The 22,184-nt window shown below is 34.5% G+C and overlaps 1 protein-coding gene across 1 annotated transcript in view; it reads left to right on the top strand.

The window, feature by feature from the left end:
• LOC111050803 (centrosomal protein of 104 kDa) overlaps positions 1 to 22,184 on the top strand; it is an 84,574-nt gene that overhangs the window by 42,743 nt on the left and 19,647 nt on the right. The window lies entirely within an intron of this gene.

Raw genomic sequence — 22,184 nt, 5'->3', positions numbered from 1 at the left:
ATAAGGCCAGTTTCACACGGCAGAGTCCTCGCTCCTGGAAGATCATATTACTGAAGATCATATTTCATATTTTGCAGCTCTCCTGTACTTTCACATGGGGATCTTACGAATAAGCCAACAGATCTAACAACTACACCGACGTTTGCTCAAAGTATGACTCATCACTTTTTCTCAAAGTCTAACTTCCTTAAAAATATAGATAGAAGATTTCGGATTTGGATTCAGCGACCCCAAACTCTTTAAAGCGTAAGTCCCATTTTCAAAAATACCCGAAAACAAGGGAGTTATAGCTGTTTTTAATATAGCTTTCCATTATCATATGATTATATAGTACGTACTAAGATAATAATACTCCTGCCACACAAAGGGACAGGCAAAGGTTTCAAGAAGTTTTTGAACACCTGAGAAGTTTAAACATAAACATTTTTAATTTTTAAAAGTTCTAGTTTTCCAAAAAAATATTGAACTATGAAAAGATGAATCCAAATATGAAATCATAAATCATCTCCACTCATCACCCAATAAAATAGGAGGAAAAGGAATGTTGTACAGTAAAATTCACTAAATTTCAGTTGTCATTCAACAATCCAATTTATCAAGTTCAAATCGTTGAATATCACTTTAAATTACCAGCAATTATTGACTATTTCTTTTTAACTTCCATCCAACTTTTGGCGACTTCATTCCGGTCCTTGTAGATGTCAAGACTTTTATCCCAAAGAGCAGGTCGGTTGCAAACTGCAGTAATCAACAGCTCCACATCAAACTCAGACATCGCGTAGTGACAGGTGTCAAAGTCAAGTCAAGTAAACAACTGACTAGACTTTCTTTAGACTTTCTTTAGTCAACAAGTGTCAACTGGAGAAGTGAGTGAGCAAGCACAGTGCTGCCATAATGCGAAAAGCATAACCATAGTACCAACTATTCTAAATTATCGTACTGTATTTCGTGAAGCCATGCTTTGTTAAAGCCAGTTACTCAGAAAGCGTTTTTTTTTTGTTGTTCGATGTTTTGTCGTCCTTATGAATTCTGTTGAAGCAAACATAATGTTATTTGAGAAGTTGTGCTGAACCTGTATAAAGAATTCATAGAATTCATAGGAACGGTAAAAAATCAATTTTACGAAAATCGATGTACATGTAACTGGATTTAGAAGATCAATACGATAATGTGCTCTATCACAATTTAATCACAGAAATGTTTAAGTGAAAACGTTGGGCGCAAACCTTCTGCCATGAGGAGACAAATAAATTTATGAAAAGCTTGATAGCTTGAATAGTGATCTGATATTTGTTACACGTTTTTAGTCTAAGACATAATATGTCTTAGACTAATTTTTAATGTTTATTCAATCGGCAGGAAAACTTTGGTTTTTCAAAGTTATCTTACTCCCTTATTTTGGGGTATTTTCAGAAATCAAGTTAAATATCCTACCAAATTTCCTACACGAATACAGTGTAAGTTGTATTATAATAGCTACAGTACTTACGTACTGTATAGTACAGTACCTGTTCGTTTTTACCGTATAATTATATGATAATAGAAAGCTTTATTAAAAACAGCCATAACTTCCTTGTTTTCGGATATTTTCGAAAACGGGACTTACGCTTTAAAGAATTTGGGGTCGCTGAATCCAAATCCGAATCAGAATCTTTCTATCTTCATTTTCAAGAATGATAGTTTTTAAGAAAAAGTGGTGACCGGGGAGACGTAGAATCACCATGTGAAAGTGACGATTTGTCCGCTAGTATCTCGATCCAAGCCGGTTTCTGCTTGCCTCGAGGGGAAAAGACGTGACAAAACGAGGTTCCTGGATAGGAGTCACCATGTGAAAGACACGATTTGACTCAATGTACTTCGACAAAAAACGTGAACACTGTTCAGTGTTCAAGTTGCACGTCTCCTATCGTGTGAAAGTAGCCTAACATCAACACTTTGTATCACCAAGCCGCGCCTCCTCAGGTGTGCTTAGCCTTAGCTTAATCTGATGCACTATATTTTTATGAAAATTACCCAACAATCAGTATTTAAATCTCAATATGGACTTCCTATGTGCTTAGTTAGTTGTGCAGCAGTTTGTATTTTAGTTATAGTTGAATGCAGATTGCTGGGAATTGAATGGTATATCTCCTTGCTGCTGATTTTCCCGTGCATATTCTAAATTTAAAGCATTTCAAGTTCTACGACCCAAGTTTGGACGTCGTTCGTACCGCGGCATTATTGAGAATTGAAATCTTGTTAATCAGTAGAAAGAAATTTGAAAAACAGATCTACCGACGGTTGTTGGATGACGCAATGATTATAACAGCTGATTTTTTTCTGAATGTGGCCAGTTCACAAATCTTCTCCCACAAGGATTACATGCAAACTTTGAAGGACCGCAGGAAAAAGTCCTGAAGTCGGATTATAAATTTCATAGGCCATAAACCTGGTCCTAAACATAACGAACAAAACTAAGAAAAAATCATCAAATCGACAAATTAGAATCATCACACATAAGAAAGTTATTGAAAGTCAAAATTTGAAGCTCGATTTTTATTTATAAAGATTTAATTCAATTATGTAGTTATTCAAATTCAAAATTTTGTGCTAACCCAAAAGCCTCTTATACTAGGAGTTTCAAATTTTCCCAGTTTAAACTTCTTTGTTGTCGTTACAAAGATTATGTTTCATGTAGGCTAGTTTTTCAATTCAATCAATAATATTGGAGTGTAAACAAGTAATTATTATATCAATTCTTTAACTTTGTTGTAGTTTAAACACTGTGTTACTACATTTATAAATAATTGGAAAACACTCACTTTTCTTGGCGAATTGAGGTGTGCATTTCACACCCGAGCAGGAGTCATCAGGGGGGCGCTTGCTTTCTATGGTTGGATTGTGTGAAAAGATTGAATTAATTCTTTCCTGTTATTAATTCTACAAACGGACTGACGTCCTTGAGGGTACGGTATACTATAATTTTCTCATAAATCTATTCACGAATGACATATCACTTTAATTTTTATTAATATTATTTTTATAATCTAGGCAAACGGCAGGCGTTATTCCCTATATATGGAATAATTATTCATTATATCTACTAATCTTGACGCTAGCTGTTTACTACGTATACCCTATCTATACTCTGACTGGGGTATATACCCATATTCTGCTGATCTATTCTTATAGTTCACCGTAGATTGAAAATAATGACGACAATCGGAACCAGTGTCTCGTAGATTTTTGGCTGTAATAATCCATAGTATTTCTACTCAATATGGAGAGCAACCTCAAAATCACTCACTACAAAACAAGTTGAAATTGTACGTTTATTTTGATGTGTGTTTCTTGATTTCAAACTTTTTACTTTTGTTGTTATATGTGCTATAAGGTACACATAATGTCAAATTTGTTCTTATGGACAGAGAAGTAGATGAATTGGAGGAAAATGACTGGAATATACTTTGTGATAGAACAATGAATAAAAAACTAAAGGAAAATATCTATAAAACAAGCGTGCGGCCCGCATTGCCATACGGAGCGGAGACCTGTGGGCAGTTGGTGGAAGAAGAAGAAGAAGAAGAAGAAGAAGGAGAAGAAGAAGAAGAGAAGAAGAAGAAGAAGAAGAAGAAGAATCTCTCTTATATACCTTCTGTACTGACGCAGCGTCTGGAAAGAAGCCTATATGCTTAGAAGTCTATTATTATGATTTAAAATAAGCTGACTGTCATATATTATAATATACTACATTGAAAGCTATGCTATGGTTGCAAGTAGGACATTTCTATTGACTTTTCCTTTTCGGTTACTACAATAATAATTATAACATTTAAGCATGATTTTTAACAACATGAAACATTTTGACGATCATAGATACAATAGAACTAAACATGTAGAGCCGGATTTAGCAGTTTGGCATCCCTAGGCCCATTTTCACAAGCCTCGACTCTTGTAAAAGCTAACCTCTTGAAATAATGTACAGTACAGTAATAACAAAACTATAGCAGGCCTATTGTGTTTATTGCTTGAACACCATATAAATCACGATTCATCTTCATAATAATTACATAATTAGTGAATTTTGACTGATTCGAACACTTTCAGGAGAATATGATGTCAAGATATCGGATTAGTTTCTCTTTCATTGGATAGCTTGAGATTTTATGGGTTCTCTCTTCCCCATTTGCCAGAAGAAGAACTAATCACAGGGTTGAAGATTATTGGAAGAGACAAATATAAAATTTATACCAAAGATGGCCTTAATTAATTGACTTATTGAACCATCGTGATGGACCTGATAGGCCTCTTATAGTTTGTGTAAAATTAGTTGAGACTTGGCCCTCCATCCGAAGAAATTACAGGGTTGCCAAATCGTGTAAAATCGCAACTTTCCAATTCAACGTCAGAATTGGATTTTAAAACTTGACAACCTGAAATTTGACGTAATGAAATTATGAAAAATTGAAAATGGGCCTATAACCATCCTTGGTTGATTAAGAATCTATATACAGAATTACAAGTTAATTAGTCCAGTAGTTCAGACGTGATGATGCGTCATACATAATTTTCCTATCCCGTACGTTTATAAACCAGCTTTTTAACTTATTATAGATATAGTTAACGACTGCAAGAGATAGGACTGTTGAACAGAATAGTGGTTAAACTATGATAGCGCCACAAGTGTCTCAAACACAATAGTAGGTACCACATGAACTTTTTGAAAGTGATTTGAGAAAAAAAATGTTGAAACAACAGAACTAAAAGTTGTCAACCTTATCATTCTACCTCCATTTAGAGAGGCTTTTGTTTGAGCCGAATGTAAATCTATATATATAAATGAGTGTCTGTGTGTTTGTTTGTATGTTTGTTTGTTCCCTATAGACTTGAAAACTACTTGACATAACGGCAAGAAACTTTTGGAATATGTTGTGTGAATATTGGGGATGGTTTCTGAACAGAAATTTTTCCCCTATCATTGAGAAACTGGAAAATGTTGGGGAAAAATTATTCACCTCATGAAAGAGAGTTGTTCATATTGCATTCATTAATTAGGTACTGAAGAATGACAGAATAATTAACATTTTTTTTTTAACTTAGCTTAGCTTATATTCATCCTAAAATGGAAGATGGTAAGAATATGGAATTCGGTGTGATTCATTGTACATTGCATATTCCCTGAACCATCTATTGACAATCAACAACTATGAAAACATCGAATTCATCTTTGAAACACTGATTTAACCTATATATATTTTTTTTAATTCAACACTCTACTGATAGATATTACTACCAATTGATTGAGAAGAATATGTTTTCTGAATAATGAATGCTGCATGACTAAGCACCTGAAAAAGTCCGTATTAAGATGTAAATGATAATATTGATTGTCAGATAAATTTCATGATTTACCAAATAAAGTCAAGTGTGACATGAGATACATTGACATTTTGGCGGTACAAAGTTCGCCGGGTAAGCTATTTATAAATAAAGCTTTATTATTAATAGTCAACGCTGAAAAGAGACAGGCTCAATCACCAGGAATACTATAAATTCTATGAGAGACCACTAAGTCATTAATTCTCAGTAGTTCAATCACTTCCATTATAGTCACTGGATACATTATGGACAATCAATACGTAGACTATGAAATTTATCAGCCACAGAATAAAAAACTTTTGATTGCAGTGACCACGACTACTACAATATGAATAACCATTTGGATCAAATATAAGGAGTTACTCACATCTCTCATCAACTCGTACTTTTTATTCACAAAATATTAACGAAAAATATATATAAGTTCTATTGAATGAACTCAGGAATAGTACTCAAATTTGTCTTTTTCTGGCCGTGCTACAAATAAATGTAGGTATATGTTTGTAATCTTGTTGTCTATTAAGAAAGTTTTCAATGTGATTTTTGATAGCAATAAAATTTGAATTTGAAAAAAGAATTATCAACAAACTCCTAACCAAAGAAAATCTATCTGCTATTTTTTAATCGGAATTTATAAGACTCCATATACAGCTAATAGAAGGCGCAAACCGATCTGGCCAAGCATACAACAATGGAATACACACGTGGCGAATATACACATACAATACGCTCGCGCTCTCAACGCAAAATTAATTCGATCAGCTGATTGATAAAATTATTTTAAGCTTTCCAATGATTACAATATATGTTAGAATATCATATGTCAATTATCTCAGTTCCATATGGCGTTCACCTTACCATGTTCATAACCTTACTTAATAGGATCCTTTTTTTATCCTTTGAAACCCTTAGAGGCAAAATATCTCAAAATCCGTTCTTAGTGCGCGTCTAGCATGTTTGAAGAATATTTGTGCAAAGTTTTAAGTCTGTAGGCCAATTAGTTTGAGCTGTAGTGTGATTTTAAATTTTTGGTAGCTGAGCAAAAAATTTCCTTATGACTGCTGTGAAATGAACGATTAGAAAGTACAAAATTTTTGGGAGGGCCCAGCCCCCTCAGGGGGGCAAATTTTTGAAAATCCTTTCTTAGTGGATGTTTTGAAGCTACCATAAACAGTTGTGCAAAGTTTTAAGTTTTTAGGCTCAGTAGTTTGGGCTGTGGTGTGATTTCAGTCTGTCGGGGCTTAGCCTTTTATAGATATAGATTAGAAACATCGTGAAGATTTCTTTTTCTTTTGAATATCACTTAAAATGAGTATTGAAAATAATTTCAATTATTTGTGAGTAACTTTCTCGCTTTCACCACCTACTTATCTTTTGAAACAATAAGGTTTCTAGCATGTCGAAAATCTCATGTTTTCTGCTCGAAATGTCTCGATATTGACGAATATAATCATTAATATTGAAAAATAACTATAAGTCGGATAAAAATGATCCAGAAACCAATAGAAAGGAAACATTCTCCCCGTTAATCTGATATAAAATTATTACGCATTACGATTCTGAGAGAAGTAAATATTCAAAAGAAAAACAAATCTTCGCGATGTTTCCAATTTTATCATAAAAGTTAAATTTCCTTTTAATCCTTCAACCCTGAAGCTTTTCTAGTACTATTAGGATATCGGGGATGATATTCTACATCCAATTCTGACGTTGAATTGAAAATTTGAGAAAGTTGCAATTTTACACGATTTGGCAACCCTGTAATTTCTTCGGATGGAGGGCCAAGTCTCAACTTATTTTACAAAAACTATAATCTCAATGATCCTCTAAAAAAGTGATATTTAATATGAATAATACAAATATCTGAGTGAGAGGGCCAAGTCAAAAATGGTTTTGTGATTGTGAACCATTGCAACATCGAACCATGCACGAAGATACTAGGATAAACAATTGCACCAGAGTTACCAGGGACATTAAAAGTAATCATCATAAAGGGGAAGAAGATAATAGAAATGATAGGACGAGTTCAACTTAGCAATTATGAATGGCAGGATTGAGGGTGACGCACATTCAGAATTTACTTGATAGCAATCTTATATCTCTTTATATCAATATCAGAGGTGCAACAGTAATTGATTTGTGATGTTTTCGTTAAAGTGTCTAGATATTGTTAAAAAGTTTTACATCATTACTGAATGTTTCTCAGATCATATACTCATTTGCGTAGAGTCGAGAAAAACAGAGAATGACCGCAATTCTTTTAACCCCATTTTGTCGAAATTGAAATTGGAAAGATTAGGTAATATTATCAGGGTTGAAGATTGTAGGAAGAAACAGACGTAATGTTGATATCAGAGAAAGCCCTAATTGATTGTTTTATTGAACCATCTAATAGGAACCTAATTCACAATGATTTTCCAAAAAAAATGGTTTTCAGTTTACCAAGTCTCTGCAGAAAAGCAGGTTCCTATACAAACGCTACGAAAAACTCTGGCGAGTGGCAGCGTCATAGACACTTTCTTGCAAGGTGTTTAAAATTGAAACGCAAAGTTGCAAACAGACGTCCATGGTTGAAGATTGTAGGAAGCAAGACATGTAAAGTTAATACCAGAGAAAGCCTTAATTAATGTGTTTAATGGAATCACCGCGAAGGACCTTTAATAGGACCCTAAATCACAATGATTCTCCAAAAAAGTAAATATCATTTGATGAATAAAAACAAAATTATTGCTAGAAAAGCAGGTTCCTTTACAAACACTGCACAAAACTCAGGCGAGAGGCAGCGCAATAAAAGTCTGTTATAAGTAGCCAATTGCATTGAAATTGATGTAGTGAGCTCTCCACACATCAAAAATGGTTCAGTGATAGTAAACATCGATGAATATCTTCACAAATTTTATTATAAGTCACTTAAAAATTGCTATTACGAGATTCTGATCAGAGAAAAGCTTAATGTAGTTGAAAAGGATTCCGCTAGATAGCGCTGGCAGTGAAAATGATACAAAGCACTTGATACTGTATCAACTTCGCAAGAATTACAGAGAAATGAAACAAAAGTTTGTCCAGTACTGCGTGACTGAATGCGAAGTAGAAGAAGAAGAAGAAGAAGAAGAAGAAGAAGAAGAAGAAGAAGAAGAAGAAGAAGAAGAAGAAGAAGAAGAAGAAGAAGAAGAAGAAGAAGAAGAAGAGAAGAAGAAGAAGAAGAAGAGAAGAGAAGAGAAGAAGAAGAAGAAGAAGAGAAGAAGAAGAAGAAGAAGAAGAAGAAGAAGAAGAAGAAGAAGAAGAAGAAGAAGGAGAAGAAGAAGTAATCTTATCTTATCTTATCTTATCTTATCTTATAATAGTACTTACTCTTATCCGTTCTCTATAATATGGTATTGAACAACCTTTTGTTTCATTTCTCTGCGATTCTTTGAAGTTGATACAGTATCAAGTCGTTTGTATCATTTTTTCTGCCAGCGCCATCTAGCGGACCCCTATACAACTACATTAAGCTTTTTCCTACTCAAATTTCCGTAAGAGCACTTTTAAAAATGCTTATTTATCAATTTTTTGTAGATTTTCATCGAAGTTTACTATCACTAAACTATTTTTGATGTGTGGAGAGCTCACTACATCAATTTCAATGCAATTGGCGTTGCATTTGTTACTTATAACAGACTTTTATTGCGCTGCCTCTCGAGTGCACTGCCTTGAGTTTTGTGCAGTGTTTGTATAGGAACCTGCCTTTCTATCAATCATGTGGAATTATTTGAGACGATTATCATCGTTATTTTTTTGGCGAATCATTGCGATTTAGGGACCTATTAAAGGTCCTTCGCGGTGATTCCATTATCACATTAATTAAGGCTTACTCTGGTTTTAACTTTACATCATTTGCTTCCTACAATCTTCAACCATGGACATCTGTATGCGTTTCAAAATTCAAATACCTGGTGAGGAATTCTCTTTCCATATTTCTGTGGACCTATGCAGACGTCTTTCTGCTGCTGTTTACGTGCGTTTTCTAAAGACTTGGATGTGAATTAATACATAACGTTTATAACATTATTGATCTATAATAATATTATAAAGAAAGAATTGGCGTATACAGGTACTGGATAGGAAATTCATGTATGACGCATCATCACGTCTGAGCTACTGAACTGATTAACATGAGATTTTGCATATTATTGATTCTGAATTTGTCAAGGATAGTTATAGGCTTATTTTCAGTTCTTCAAGATTTCAGTTCTTCAAGTTCTCAGTTTGTCTAAAACTGAAAACTGAAGAAAAAGAAGGAGGAGAAGGAGAAGGAGGAGAAGAAGAAGAAGAAGAAGAAGAAGAAAAAAAAGAAGATGAACGTTAATAGGGTCAAAAGTGTGGAGGAGATATTAAGTCATGTGACTTCAAGAAAAAGTATATTTTCTTTTATATACTTTAAAAAAATATACTTTTCGAAGAGAAGGCTACAATACTAAGAAGAGCATATTACTCCATTTATTTATTTATTCAACAAAAAAAGTTGATAAGCATGTCATCAAACAACATCTTGTTTGATGTAGTACAAGTTATTCAAGGGATCTAATTTCCTATTTTTCACCCTCTCATTATCATGAACTATTATCATTATCATCTCATTATTATAATGTTTTATTATGCGAACTGCACTACCGGTAGTGGTTCATAGTAATAACAGGAGGTACTTGATAACATATTCGTTAGTACATGATTGTTTTACAGTGTTTAAGTTTATTATGATTGAGTGTTTTTATCAATTGTTATTTTTGGTAGATGGTTCAATTATTTTCATACACATATGCTTCACCATGTCACTTGAATTTTTAGCCAGCAGAATAATCAAGAAACCAATACGTACTAGTAGTTCTGCGAACAGTAGACCTCGCTCATGAATACAACTTTCAATCTAATGAGAAGGGCCAGTAGCCTACAATAAGTACAGAATATTTTGAAGATTTAGCCATGTCATCTGTTATTTTCTCCATTGAAAGTGCTAGAGACACTGTTTGAAGGGACACTGGACTTATCAAGGAGGGTTCCTTTCTATCAAATACATACACATTTTACCTTCATACAACTGAAAGAAAGAAAGTAAGAATGTTGTTTCAGACAACCATGAGACATACAATTTTAATTGAATACATTTGGCTATTATTAGCATCTAATTACTTTATTAGAAGTAATGAGCATTGGGATTGGGAACATTTCCAATCACAATTTTCTCTATTTAATTCACTTCATGTATAAGTGATGCTTATAAATTCTTCAAAGTTGAATTTAAAGTGTTGTGAGTCGCAAACTATTCATTGTATATTCTTAACCTGTCATAACATAATGCAAGTAAGATTGTGGAAATTCGAATCTTGAAATTACAATGTTTACCTGGGTTGAAAGTTCTCAGTGGATACAGAAATGGCATCTGCTGAAACACTGTCAGCCTGGGAAGATGAAGGCGCTTCGAGCGATAAGGTTTGTTCTTCAATCCTGAAATGTTCAAAAATCACTTTGCAGACCTTTTTTCATATATAGTCTACATAATTTGCAATTTCTCTACACTCTTCTCACTGGTACTTTATTTCAACAGAAATCACAATGATTAGGAGAGAAAAAAAGAGCTTACATTGAGCTATTTTTCTCCTACATTTAATAGTATATTTCGCACCTAGAGCAGAAAATGAGATTTTTCCAGCTCGAAATCGGTTTTCAAGTCCGAGGCCGTAGGCCGAGGACTAGAAAGATTGAGAGCTGGAAAAACATTTTTGCCCGTGGTGCGAACGATATTTTTCGCCACACTACAGGTATTGCTGACAAAATAAATAAAGAATACAAAATAAAGAATACTCGTTAAGCTATCGTACCTATCTCTTGATTTTAGTGGTAGAAGATTTGCAGTCAGGATTTCAGATTCTTTAAAATTTCACTTGGAATACCACAGTCATCTTCAAGCATTTTTGAAAATTCGGAATGCACTAATCAACAATAAATAATTGAATAAAACTGGTTGCGAAGCGAATTAGTTTGATTCGAAACTGGAACTAAAATCATGGCGACTTCAGCTTATTATGAAAGTGGACACTCGCCCGATCTAGCGGATGACTTATTAATAATAATTAGCGCGTTGTTTCCAGCCATAAGCGGCTGGAAAGAGACAACTTTCTGGCCTAGACCGGAAAAGAAACCCTTTTCTGACGTCGTCTGCAAACAAGGTCTTTCAGATCTACGTAGGGACTGGAAAACAGCTGCTTTCTGTGCAGTGTGGCGAAATAAGATTACAGAATTAAAAATAGGTTCAGTCTATAAATTCAATTTAGGTCACATCGTTAACAGTATGTTCTGAACAAAAATATTGAACAAAACCGATTCTTGAAATATCTAGTCGCATTTGTATCACCTCACTATAAACATTACTTTTAAATAATAGGGTACTGTGAGTTTTGAAAGATCAATTCAAATTTGCCATGCTTTTCTATCACCCGGTTGCTCTCTGTATCTATCCATTCAGACATATATCTTGAATAATTATGCGAATAGCGTTGTCAATAACGTTGACGTTTGTTCATATTAACAAACATAAAAACATACATAACGAAATACTTCGCTTGAGATAATACGAACTGAGAATATAATTATATTTACATGATAACAATATTAATTATTCAAAGCATGATTTGCTTCATATTATAGTAGGCCTAAAGTACGTGACATTTTAATTTATTTTATTTTATCTAGTTATATGAAATTAAATCAACTAACCTTCTACGTCTGTTAGCATGAAATTCTGGTGGTAGCCGCCTTTTCATTCTCCTGGCTGAAAGAACCAACTTCTTCTTTCCCTTCACCGTATGTCTTGAATCCATTTTATCGGCCAAAAATGCCAGAGAAACATATATAATACGGAAATCTGAATTATATGTGAAGTGCGTCTGGAAATACTATGTCCTAGGACTAGCCACGATCACTGTCAATATGACAAGTGAACAAGCTGAAGAACTAAGAAAAGTTGTGACCAGCCTGAGCACTAAGAATGAAGGCTGACTTGTGGGTGGGGTGGTGGGTGAGTGACTTGTGTGTTGGGGTGGAAGGTGCCTGAGTGACGTGTGGATGGGGTGGAGGGTAGGAGCGCATAAAAAATCATAGAGATAAGTCTTGTAAATATGATTCCGATGGAACCACTGGTTCGATTTTCAAGCTGAAAAATGATAAAAATGTTTTATCATCAAATCTTCAAAATGACTACCTGTTTTTCTTGAAAAAATGGTTCCCTTTGAAATTAAGAAATTTATTTTTGTTTAAATAAAAAATAAAAATAAATTTACATGGTAGCAGCATGGATATAGATATTATAGATATTACAAGAATAAATCTTCAAAAGTTTTCAAAACAAGTTTTACTCTAATAGTGAGCGAGTAATAGCATGAAGTATTTCGCAAGATTTTAAAGCGCTACATAGTGGCAATTTTTGAACTAGGGCCTGCGGTGTTTCGCCTTAAATCTAATTTCTATCAATTAAACTAAAATGTAATGAATTACTCCAGAGTCTTATCGTAGGGTTAAAGTAGACACTTAAATGTAGATAAAAACAAAAGAATTATTTGAAGATGAAAAAAATTTAAATTTTCCAACATATTTGAAATTTAAACTTTTCAACAAAAGAATAGAACAGAAAAAAATATATTGTTTTCATGTTGGTTTGATATAAGATCAAAGAATTTCCAAAAAATACAAGGAAACCTTTTCCCTTTTTAGAGGGGGGGGGCAGAATGGTCAATATTATGCTAATGACTGAGTCTGCTCCAGGCCCAAAATCAAACTACTCTAAAGTATTGACAAAGTTACAACAAGAATGAATGATTTTAGATAGTTCATATTTGGATTGGTAAAGGATAGTGAATACAAAATATGATGGGAACCACTAAGGGCCAGAATACATTTTTCTGGATACATTTTAATTTAATACATTAAAAAAAGGAATAGCTGTATTGTTTCTGCACTGTATAACTGAATCACTGTTTCTGCAATAAATTCAATTCCGGGGTTCAGATTGAATTTTCCAACTTTAACAAATCAATCATTTACACAAGCAACCAAAAGGAAAGGTTAAGCTCAAAATTCTCCAGTTAAAATACATATAATCTTCCAATAGCACAGTGATTATAACATGTACCATTGATCTGAAATTTTATAACGTTTACTAGCATTTCGATAAAACTTTAACAACCAAACTTTTCAGAGTATAAAAATGAAAAAAACAGGACTTAATCTTATGAAATAAATAACTTATATCCTACAAATAATTTGGCAAATGTTTTCTTAATTCATCCTAAATTATCCTCTTCCTATTAAACTATAATTTATCCTCAGATTTATTTTTCATATGTTAAATGCAAACAAACAGAGTATCAAACAAAACTAATGATTTGGGGAGCGGCTAACAAATTACAAATTACTTAAGACAAAGGAACCTAATAAATTTACACAAGAGAAGTACCTGCCTGCTGTAACTTTGGGAAAGTTCTCTTGATACAAACGTCTTACTTCAATACTATTACAGTAGTGTCCCATTCCATACATTAAATGCATGTCAGCTAATTCGGAGTATGAATAATGTCTAAAATTACCTGCCATTTTTTAAAAAGTTAACACTTAACACAAAAGCAAAGTGAAATGGTTACAAATAACTGGTTAATAGATCAAACAAAAAACACAGCGCGGCTACAGTAGGCCTAACTTACAGTTTGTTTTTTTGTTCAACAGTGAGCTAAAATAGTTCTGAAAATAATTTTCAGCTGATAAATTCTTTTAAATATTTTTTTATTTAAAACAAAACAAATCAGCTGTTTTGGAACAGCTGTTCTTAAAATCAATGTTCTATTTGCAATCAGCTACAACCTATGAGTTATTAGTTCTCTCCTCATAATACAGCAAATTTTGTGGTGTAATGTACTACATAAGAATACATTTTATCCAACTTTTATGCAAATTTAGTCTACACAGCTTACATAATTTTTTTCAGAATTGAATTCTCTACAATTTTTATCGCAAAAAATTATTTGTTTACTGGTCATTAAAGAAAGTTATTGGGCATCAAACGTAGAAGTCTGTGTTTTTCTACTTAGATTTTTTGCATATTTCAACTTTTTTCTCAAAAACTACTCTCACTACAGCATCCAGACTAGTTTTATTCATTTTTTCAGATATTTTTCCATATGAATCCAGCATAAGTTTTTCAAAAACTAGTCCCCAAACAATTCAGCATCGGTGTATTTCACCAGAGGAACTGAATTCCGGGCGAAATCTTTCACTCTGTATAGCTCGCTAATGAAGCGTTTATGGATATATGTTTATAGGAACTTTTTTTTCTTATTTTTACCTCTACTATCACGCATTGAATTATTTTACCATAATTATGAATCACCCTGTATACATACATACATTAGCCCAGTCAATGAAGTGTTATAGAGGGAAAAGTTTGGAAGACAATATTTGACCCCGCAGTTCCGTTTAGGGTAGTGGGGAGGTAAACATATCAAAAGTCCCCACCCCTACCCCCTGTTCTAAGGGTGTGGGGGTGGTTCAAAGGTACCATTTTATGGTTTCTCGCATATAACTCGAAAATTATGCATTTTACGGACATGACTATTCTATAAGAAATTAAAGCTTACATAATTTCCTACAATATCAATCTCACAACTCTTTCTATATCTCTTACACTTTTCGAGATATCCGCTCTAAAAGATGTGACATTTTTGAAAAAAAAAAAACATTTTCCTTCAATATTTTGCTATCTTTGCTCTTATAACTTTTTGAATATCGATGGAAAAAATCCATGCTGATCATGAACATCAGCATCAAATTCTCTTCAATTTGATGTATAATTTCACAAGTTTACGCACATCCCCACGACTGTTGCAGCAGTTTCAGTGTTGAGTGAGAGATCTTCAGTTATGCAAAAACAGACCAATTGACAAAGGAATTTGGAGAGAATGTTTTGAACACAATTTTTGACTTTGCAGCTTTGTTGGGACCAGTTAGGGGGTGAACGTATCAAAAGTCCCCATCCCTACCCCTTGTGCTAAAGGGGTGAGGGTGGTTTAAAAGTTGCATTTTCCAATGTTTTGCTTACACGCAGATATCTTGAGAAAAATGCGTTCAACCGACATGACTAACTATTCAGAAATGAAGCTTGATAAATTCTCTACAATATTTGTTCTGTGGTGATATTTATTTGTAAAACTGTGATATTATACATCAAATTGAAGAGAATTTGATATTCCATAAGCTCATGATCAGAATGGACTTTTCCCATCGATATTCAAAAAGTTATAAGAGCAAGAATAGCAAAAAATTGAAGGAAAATGTGTTTTTTCAAAAATGTCACATCTTTTAGAGCGGTTATCTCGAAAAGTGAAAGAGATATAGAAAAAGTTGCTGGATCAATATTGTAGGAAATTATGTAAGCTTTAATTTCTTATAGAATAGTGATGTCTGTAAAATGCATAATTTTCGAGTTATATGCGAGAAACCAAAAAATGGTACTTTTGAACCACCCCCACCCCCTTAGCACAGTGGCTAGGGGTGGGGACTTTTGATATGTTCACCTCCTCACTACCCTAAACAGAACTGCAGGGTCAAAAACTGTCTTCCAAACTTTTCCCTCTATAACACTTCGTTGACTGGGCTATATACAGAGTGGGTGAAAAGTCAGAGAACAGCTTAATATCTCATACACAAAGGTAATTTGACGGTGGGTGTGATTGGGGATCCTACTCAAATTGGAAAAACTACTTTACAATCACTTTTAAAATCTGGTTCGCCATTTTGGATCCGCCATATTGAATGCAACTTTATTTTTTTAAATAGGAAGGTGTTCATGCGATACATGATTTCGATAGGGAATTTCAAGAAAAAATGAATGGCTGAAACCGCATATCGATATCTTAAACCGTTTCGGAAATATTCACATTATTAATCAATACCATTCAAAGCAGAAAAGAGAGAAAAAAGTCTGAGAACGCCTTGGTAGCTCATAAAAAGAAATGATTCCAAGGTTGGTGTGATTGGGGATGTTACTCGAATTGAAAATACTACTTGACTTTGACTTCAAAAATCTGGTCCATCTTGGATCCACCATTTTGAATGCAACTTTATTTTTTTAAATAGGAAGGTGGTCGTGTAATACATGATTTCGATACGGAATTTCAATAAAAAATGAATGGCGAAAACCGCACATCGATATCTAAACCGTTTAAAAGATATTCACATTATTAATCAATACCACTCATGTATTTCATTTCTGAATTGAATGGTTATTACTGGTGTTCTGCCCTAGGGCAGGTCTAAACATGATTCCTCCTTCTCCATTCCTCTCTGTCCTGTGCAATTCTCTTCATCTTGGAGTACTTTCCCTCCTCCCTGATATCATCCACCAACTTCACTCTTTTTCGTCCCAGCACCCTCCCTCCTTGCACAGTCCCTTCCATTGTCTCCACAAGTAGTCCGCCATGCCTCAGCAAGTGTCCCAGCCAGTTCCGCTTTCGTCTCCTTATCACTGCCATAATATTCCTTTCCTCTCCTACTCTACGCAGTACCTCCTCATTCCTCACTTTATCCATCCAGCTGATCCTCTCCATCCTCCTCCACACCCACATTTCAAAGGCCTCCAATCTCTTCTCTTCCTGCTTTCCGAGAGTCCAGGTTTCCGCTCCATAGAGAGCCACGCTCCACACAAAACACTTGGCCATCTTCTTCCGCAGTTCTATTTGCATTTTGCTACTCACCAATCTTCTTATATTGCTGAATGCCTCCTTTGCTCTTGCAATTCTCACTTTTACTTCTAAATCACATCGCATATCTTCTTTAATCATACACCCAAGGTACCTGAATGATGACACCTGTTCAATGTGATGCAATCCTATGTTGATTGTTGCTTTCTTTGGAGTCTTGCTGATCACCATACTTTTTGTTTTCTTCACATTCACTCTAATTTAATACATTAAAAAAAGGAATAGCTGTATTGTTTCTGCACTGTATAACTGAATCACTGTTTCTGCAATAAATTCAATTCCGGGGTTCAGATTGAATTTTCAAATAGCAAAAAATTGAAGGAAAATGTGTTTTTTCAAAAATGTCACATCTTTTAGAGCGGTTATCTCGAAAAGTGAAAGAGATATAGAAAAAGTTACTGGATCAATATTGTAGGAAATTATGTAAGCTTTAATTTCTTATAGAATAGTGATGTCTGTAAAATGCATAATTTTCGAGTTATATGCGAGAAACCAAAAAATGGTACTTTTGAACCACCCCCACCCCCTTAGCACAGTGGGTAGGGGTGAGGACTTTTGATATGTTCACCTCCTCACTACCCTAAACAGAACTGCAGGGTCAAAATTTGTCTTCCAAACTTTTCCCTCTATAACACTTCGTTGACTGGGCTATATACACAGTGGGTGAAAAGTCAGAGAACGGCCTAATATCTCATACACAAAGGTAATTTGTCGGTGGGTGTGATTGGGGATCCTACTCAAATTGGAAAAACTACTTTACAATCACTTTAAAAATCTGGTTCGCCATTTTGGATCCGCCATATTCAATGCAACTTTATTTTTTTAAATAGGAAGGTGGTCGTGCGATACATGATTTCAAGAAAAAATGAATGGCTGAAACTGCATATCGATATCTCAAACCGTTTCGGAAATATTCACATTATTAATCAATACCATTCAAAGCAGAAAAGAGAGAAAAAAGTCTGAGAACGCCTTGGTAGCTCATAAAAAGAAGTGATTCCAAGGTTGGTGTGATTGGGGATGTTACTTGAATTGAAAATACTACTTGACTATGACTTCAAAAATCTGGTCTGCCATCCTGGATCCACCATTTTGAATGCAACTTTATTTTTTTAAATAGGAAGGTGGTAGTGTAATACATGATTTCGATGCGGAATTTCAATAAAAAATGAATGGCGAAAACCGCACATCGATATCTAAACTGTTTAGAAGATATTCACATTATTAATCAATACCACTCATGTATTTCATTTCTGAATTGAATGGTTATTACTGGTGTTCTGCCCTAGGGCAGGTCTAAGCATGATTCCTCCTTCTCCATTCCTCTCTGTCCTGTGTAATTCTCTTCATCTTGGAGTACTTTCCCTCCTCCCTGATATCATCCACCAACTTCACTCTTTTTCGTCCCAGCACCCTCCCTCCTTGCACAGTCCCTTCCATTGTCTCCACAAGTAGTCCGCCATGCCTCAGCAAGTGTCCCAGCCAGTTCCGTTTTCGTCTCCTTATCACTGCCATAATATTCCTTTCCTCTCCTACTCTACGCAGTACCTCCTCATTCCTCACTTTATCCATCCAGCTGATCCTCTCCATCCTCCTCCACACCCACATTTCAAAGGCTTCCAATCTCTTCTCTTCCTGCTTTCTGAGAGTCCAGGTTTCCACTCCATAGAGAGCCACGCTCCACACAAAACACTTGGCCATCTTCTTCCGCAGTTCTATTTGCATTTTGCTACTCACCAATCTTCTTATATTGCTGAATGCCTCCTTTGCTCTTGCAATTCTCACTTTTACTTCTAAATCACATCGCATATCCTCTCTAATCATACACCCAAGGTACCTGAATGATGACACCTGTTCAATGTGATGCAATCCTATGTTGATTGTTGCTTTCTTTGGAGTCTTGCTGATCACCATACTTTTTGTTTTCTTCACATTCACTCTCATCCCATACTCTTCACAACAGTGATTGATATGTTTTAACATATCATTCATTGCGCGCTCATTTTCAGCCAGTACAGCCATGTCATCTGCAAACTTGATACATTCTATCCTTCTCCCTCCAATCTTCACCCCCCTTTTACCTGACAAACTCTTTCCAATCATTTCCTCCAGGTAGCAGTTGAATAATGTTGGGGACAAGCTGCAACCCTGTCTCACTCCTCTCCCAATTCTACTTCCTTGTGACATTTCGTCTCCTATTTTTATTTTCACTTCCTGGGACATGTACAGATTTGCAATCAGTCTTCTATCCTTCCAGTCAACTCGTTTCTTCCTCAAAATTCTCATCAGTTTGTCCCGTTTCACTCTATCAAACGCCTTCTCCATGTCTATGAAGACTATATAGACATCTCTTTGCCTTTCAATATATCTCTGTCCAATCACTCTCAGTAGACCTATTGCATCCCTGGTTCCTTTTCCCCTTCTGAAACCAAATTGCTCTTCACCAAGTGAACCATCAAGTTTACTATACAATCTCCTATTCAAAACTCTTAGAAGTATCTTAGCTGTATGTGAAATGAGGCTAATTGTTCTGTATTTTTCACATTTCAATGTACCTTTCTTCTTTCCAATTGGAACCATCACAGTGGTAACAAAATCCTCTGACCAAACTCCTGTATCATATATCATATTACACAAGACTGTAATTGAATGGTATTGATTGATAATGTGAATATCTTCTGAATGGTTTGCGATATCAATGTGCGGTTTTCGCCATTCATTTCTCTTGAAATTCCGTATTGAAATCATGTATCTCATGACCACCTTCCTATTTAAAAAAAATAAAGTTGCATTCAAAATGGCGGATCCAAGATGGCGGACCAGATTTTTAAAGTAGTATTTTCAATTCGAGGAGCATCACTGATCTCACCCACCTTGAAATCAATTGTTTTTATGAGATACCATGCTGTTTTCAGACTTTTTTCTCTCTTTTCTGCTTAGAATAGTATTGATTAATAATTTGAATGTTTTCGAAACGGTTTGAGATATCGATATGCGGTTACCACCATTCATATTTTCCTCAAATTCCCTATCGAAATCATGTATTGCACGACCACCTTCCTATTTAAAAAAATAAAGTTGCATTCAATATGGCGGATCCAAGATGACGAACCAGATTTTTAAAGTCATTATAAAGTAGTTTTTTTAATTTGAGTAGGATCCCCAATCACACCCACCGTCAAATTATCTTTGTGTATGAGATATTAAGCCGTTCTCGAACTTTTCACCCACTCTGTATACTATAATGTTGAACAGAACATATCATATTAGACTTGTGAGAAACGATGCAATATTTATGAACTCATTTTCTTTCTCTGTTGGTACTTATTTGATTTGGAATTTTCAGATGGTATTGATGGCAAACAAGCCAGGCGTACCAATACAAGTGGTCCTCTGGGTGAACTTTTCGACCACGGATTAGACTCTTGGACAGCTGTGCTCATTCCCACATGTTTTTTTGTACTCCATATTTGGCCGCACTGATTTCTCAGTGCCACCACTACGCTTCTATTATATTTGCTGGAACGTATTTGTGACGTTTTATCTGTCGCATTGGGAAAAGTATAACACTGGAGTACTTTTTCTGCCATGGGGGTATGATCTGTCAATGCTTGTGAGTATCCTAATGTATTAGACGATCATCGATCATACATATTTTTTTAGAAAGTGATTAGTCACTGTTAATATTGTGATGTGTTTACTAGTGAAATAAAATGTAAATCATCAAGTACGCTTTGTATATTTTATTTATTTTTGTTACGAATAGGCTTCAAAATCAAGGAATAAAGCACAAAAATCAACTTAATAGAATCAAATCATAATTATGTAGGTATAAATCTTAACATTACAAAAATTCTAACGTAACATTAGCGGAAGACTTAATGTAAAACAAGAACTTAATATTTTTACAGCAGCAAAATCAAAAAGAAATAAAAATAAATAAACCCATTTCAATTTAACATGAACAACCCAATGTTTTATAAACTTTGCAGTCGGAGATCTAAATCATATTGATGATAAAACATATGAACATAAACTAGCATTAACTCAATGCTGTTTACTTTATTCCATTTGCACTTAACCTTCCGGTACTATCTGTTGTTGAATTCCAAATATTAGTAATATGCATACAGATTCACAATGACAATATGAAGTTGCATAAGAAGTTGCTCCATGGTGAACATGGCGAGGTGGAACTTATTCCGTAAGGGACTCTCCACCAATAAAATCCATACGAGTATTATTATTATCAACTGTAACATTAAGGTACATACTTTCGAGATGAATCGATTCATAATCATCAGAATAGAAATTTATTCATTTTGAAATACACATAACTTGATAGTCAATAAATAATAGACATTCAGTTGTAACTTGAAAGATGAAATAGGTATCAGAACAGTAACATGAACTCACATAACGAATAAATTGAAATTTCAAGCTTACAGCTAACAAACTTTGCTTAACATACTATGCTCTGTGATTTGTTTTTGATGCTTGATGGAATGACCACGTGACATCCCTTTACAGAGAACTTGATTGGCGATTTGTATTTTATACTATGCCAAACCTATAAAATGATTGTGGCAGTTACTGGTCCGCAATATTTGAGAGAACGACTTGTACTTTCCACAGAGGTTGATCAAAGGGATACTCAGTCTCACCACTTCTTTCTTCAGATACGGTACCACAACAAAAAACCCTACATAACTGAGATCAGATTTTCATTCTCACACACACCTGAAATTTCAGCGGCTAGTTTTAAAAGCTTTGATACAATCTGAACTTCAACAGAAATTTAGTTATTAGTTAGGTATTTAATTGCAATTTCATTAAGAATGAAAAATATTAAAATGAAAATCTGATTATTTATAATAAGATAATAATTTCAATGGACAATGGAAATAATTCTGAAATAGCCTCTCAATATTTATAAACGGTAACTGAGGGCTGCTTGTGAGTAGCCTATGGACTAAGTCCAGTTGTCAACGTTATTAACTTATAAAAAATCTCTGGTGTTCTTTTGTTGAAAATCAGTTTTTT

Source organism: Nilaparvata lugens, chromosome X, assembly GCF_014356525.2.
Source record: "Nilaparvata lugens isolate BPH chromosome X, ASM1435652v1, whole genome shotgun sequence".
NCBI classification, from domain to species: Eukaryota; Metazoa; Arthropoda; class Insecta; order Hemiptera; family Delphacidae; genus Nilaparvata; species Nilaparvata lugens.
This window is presented reverse-complemented; position numbering and strand designations above follow the sequence as displayed.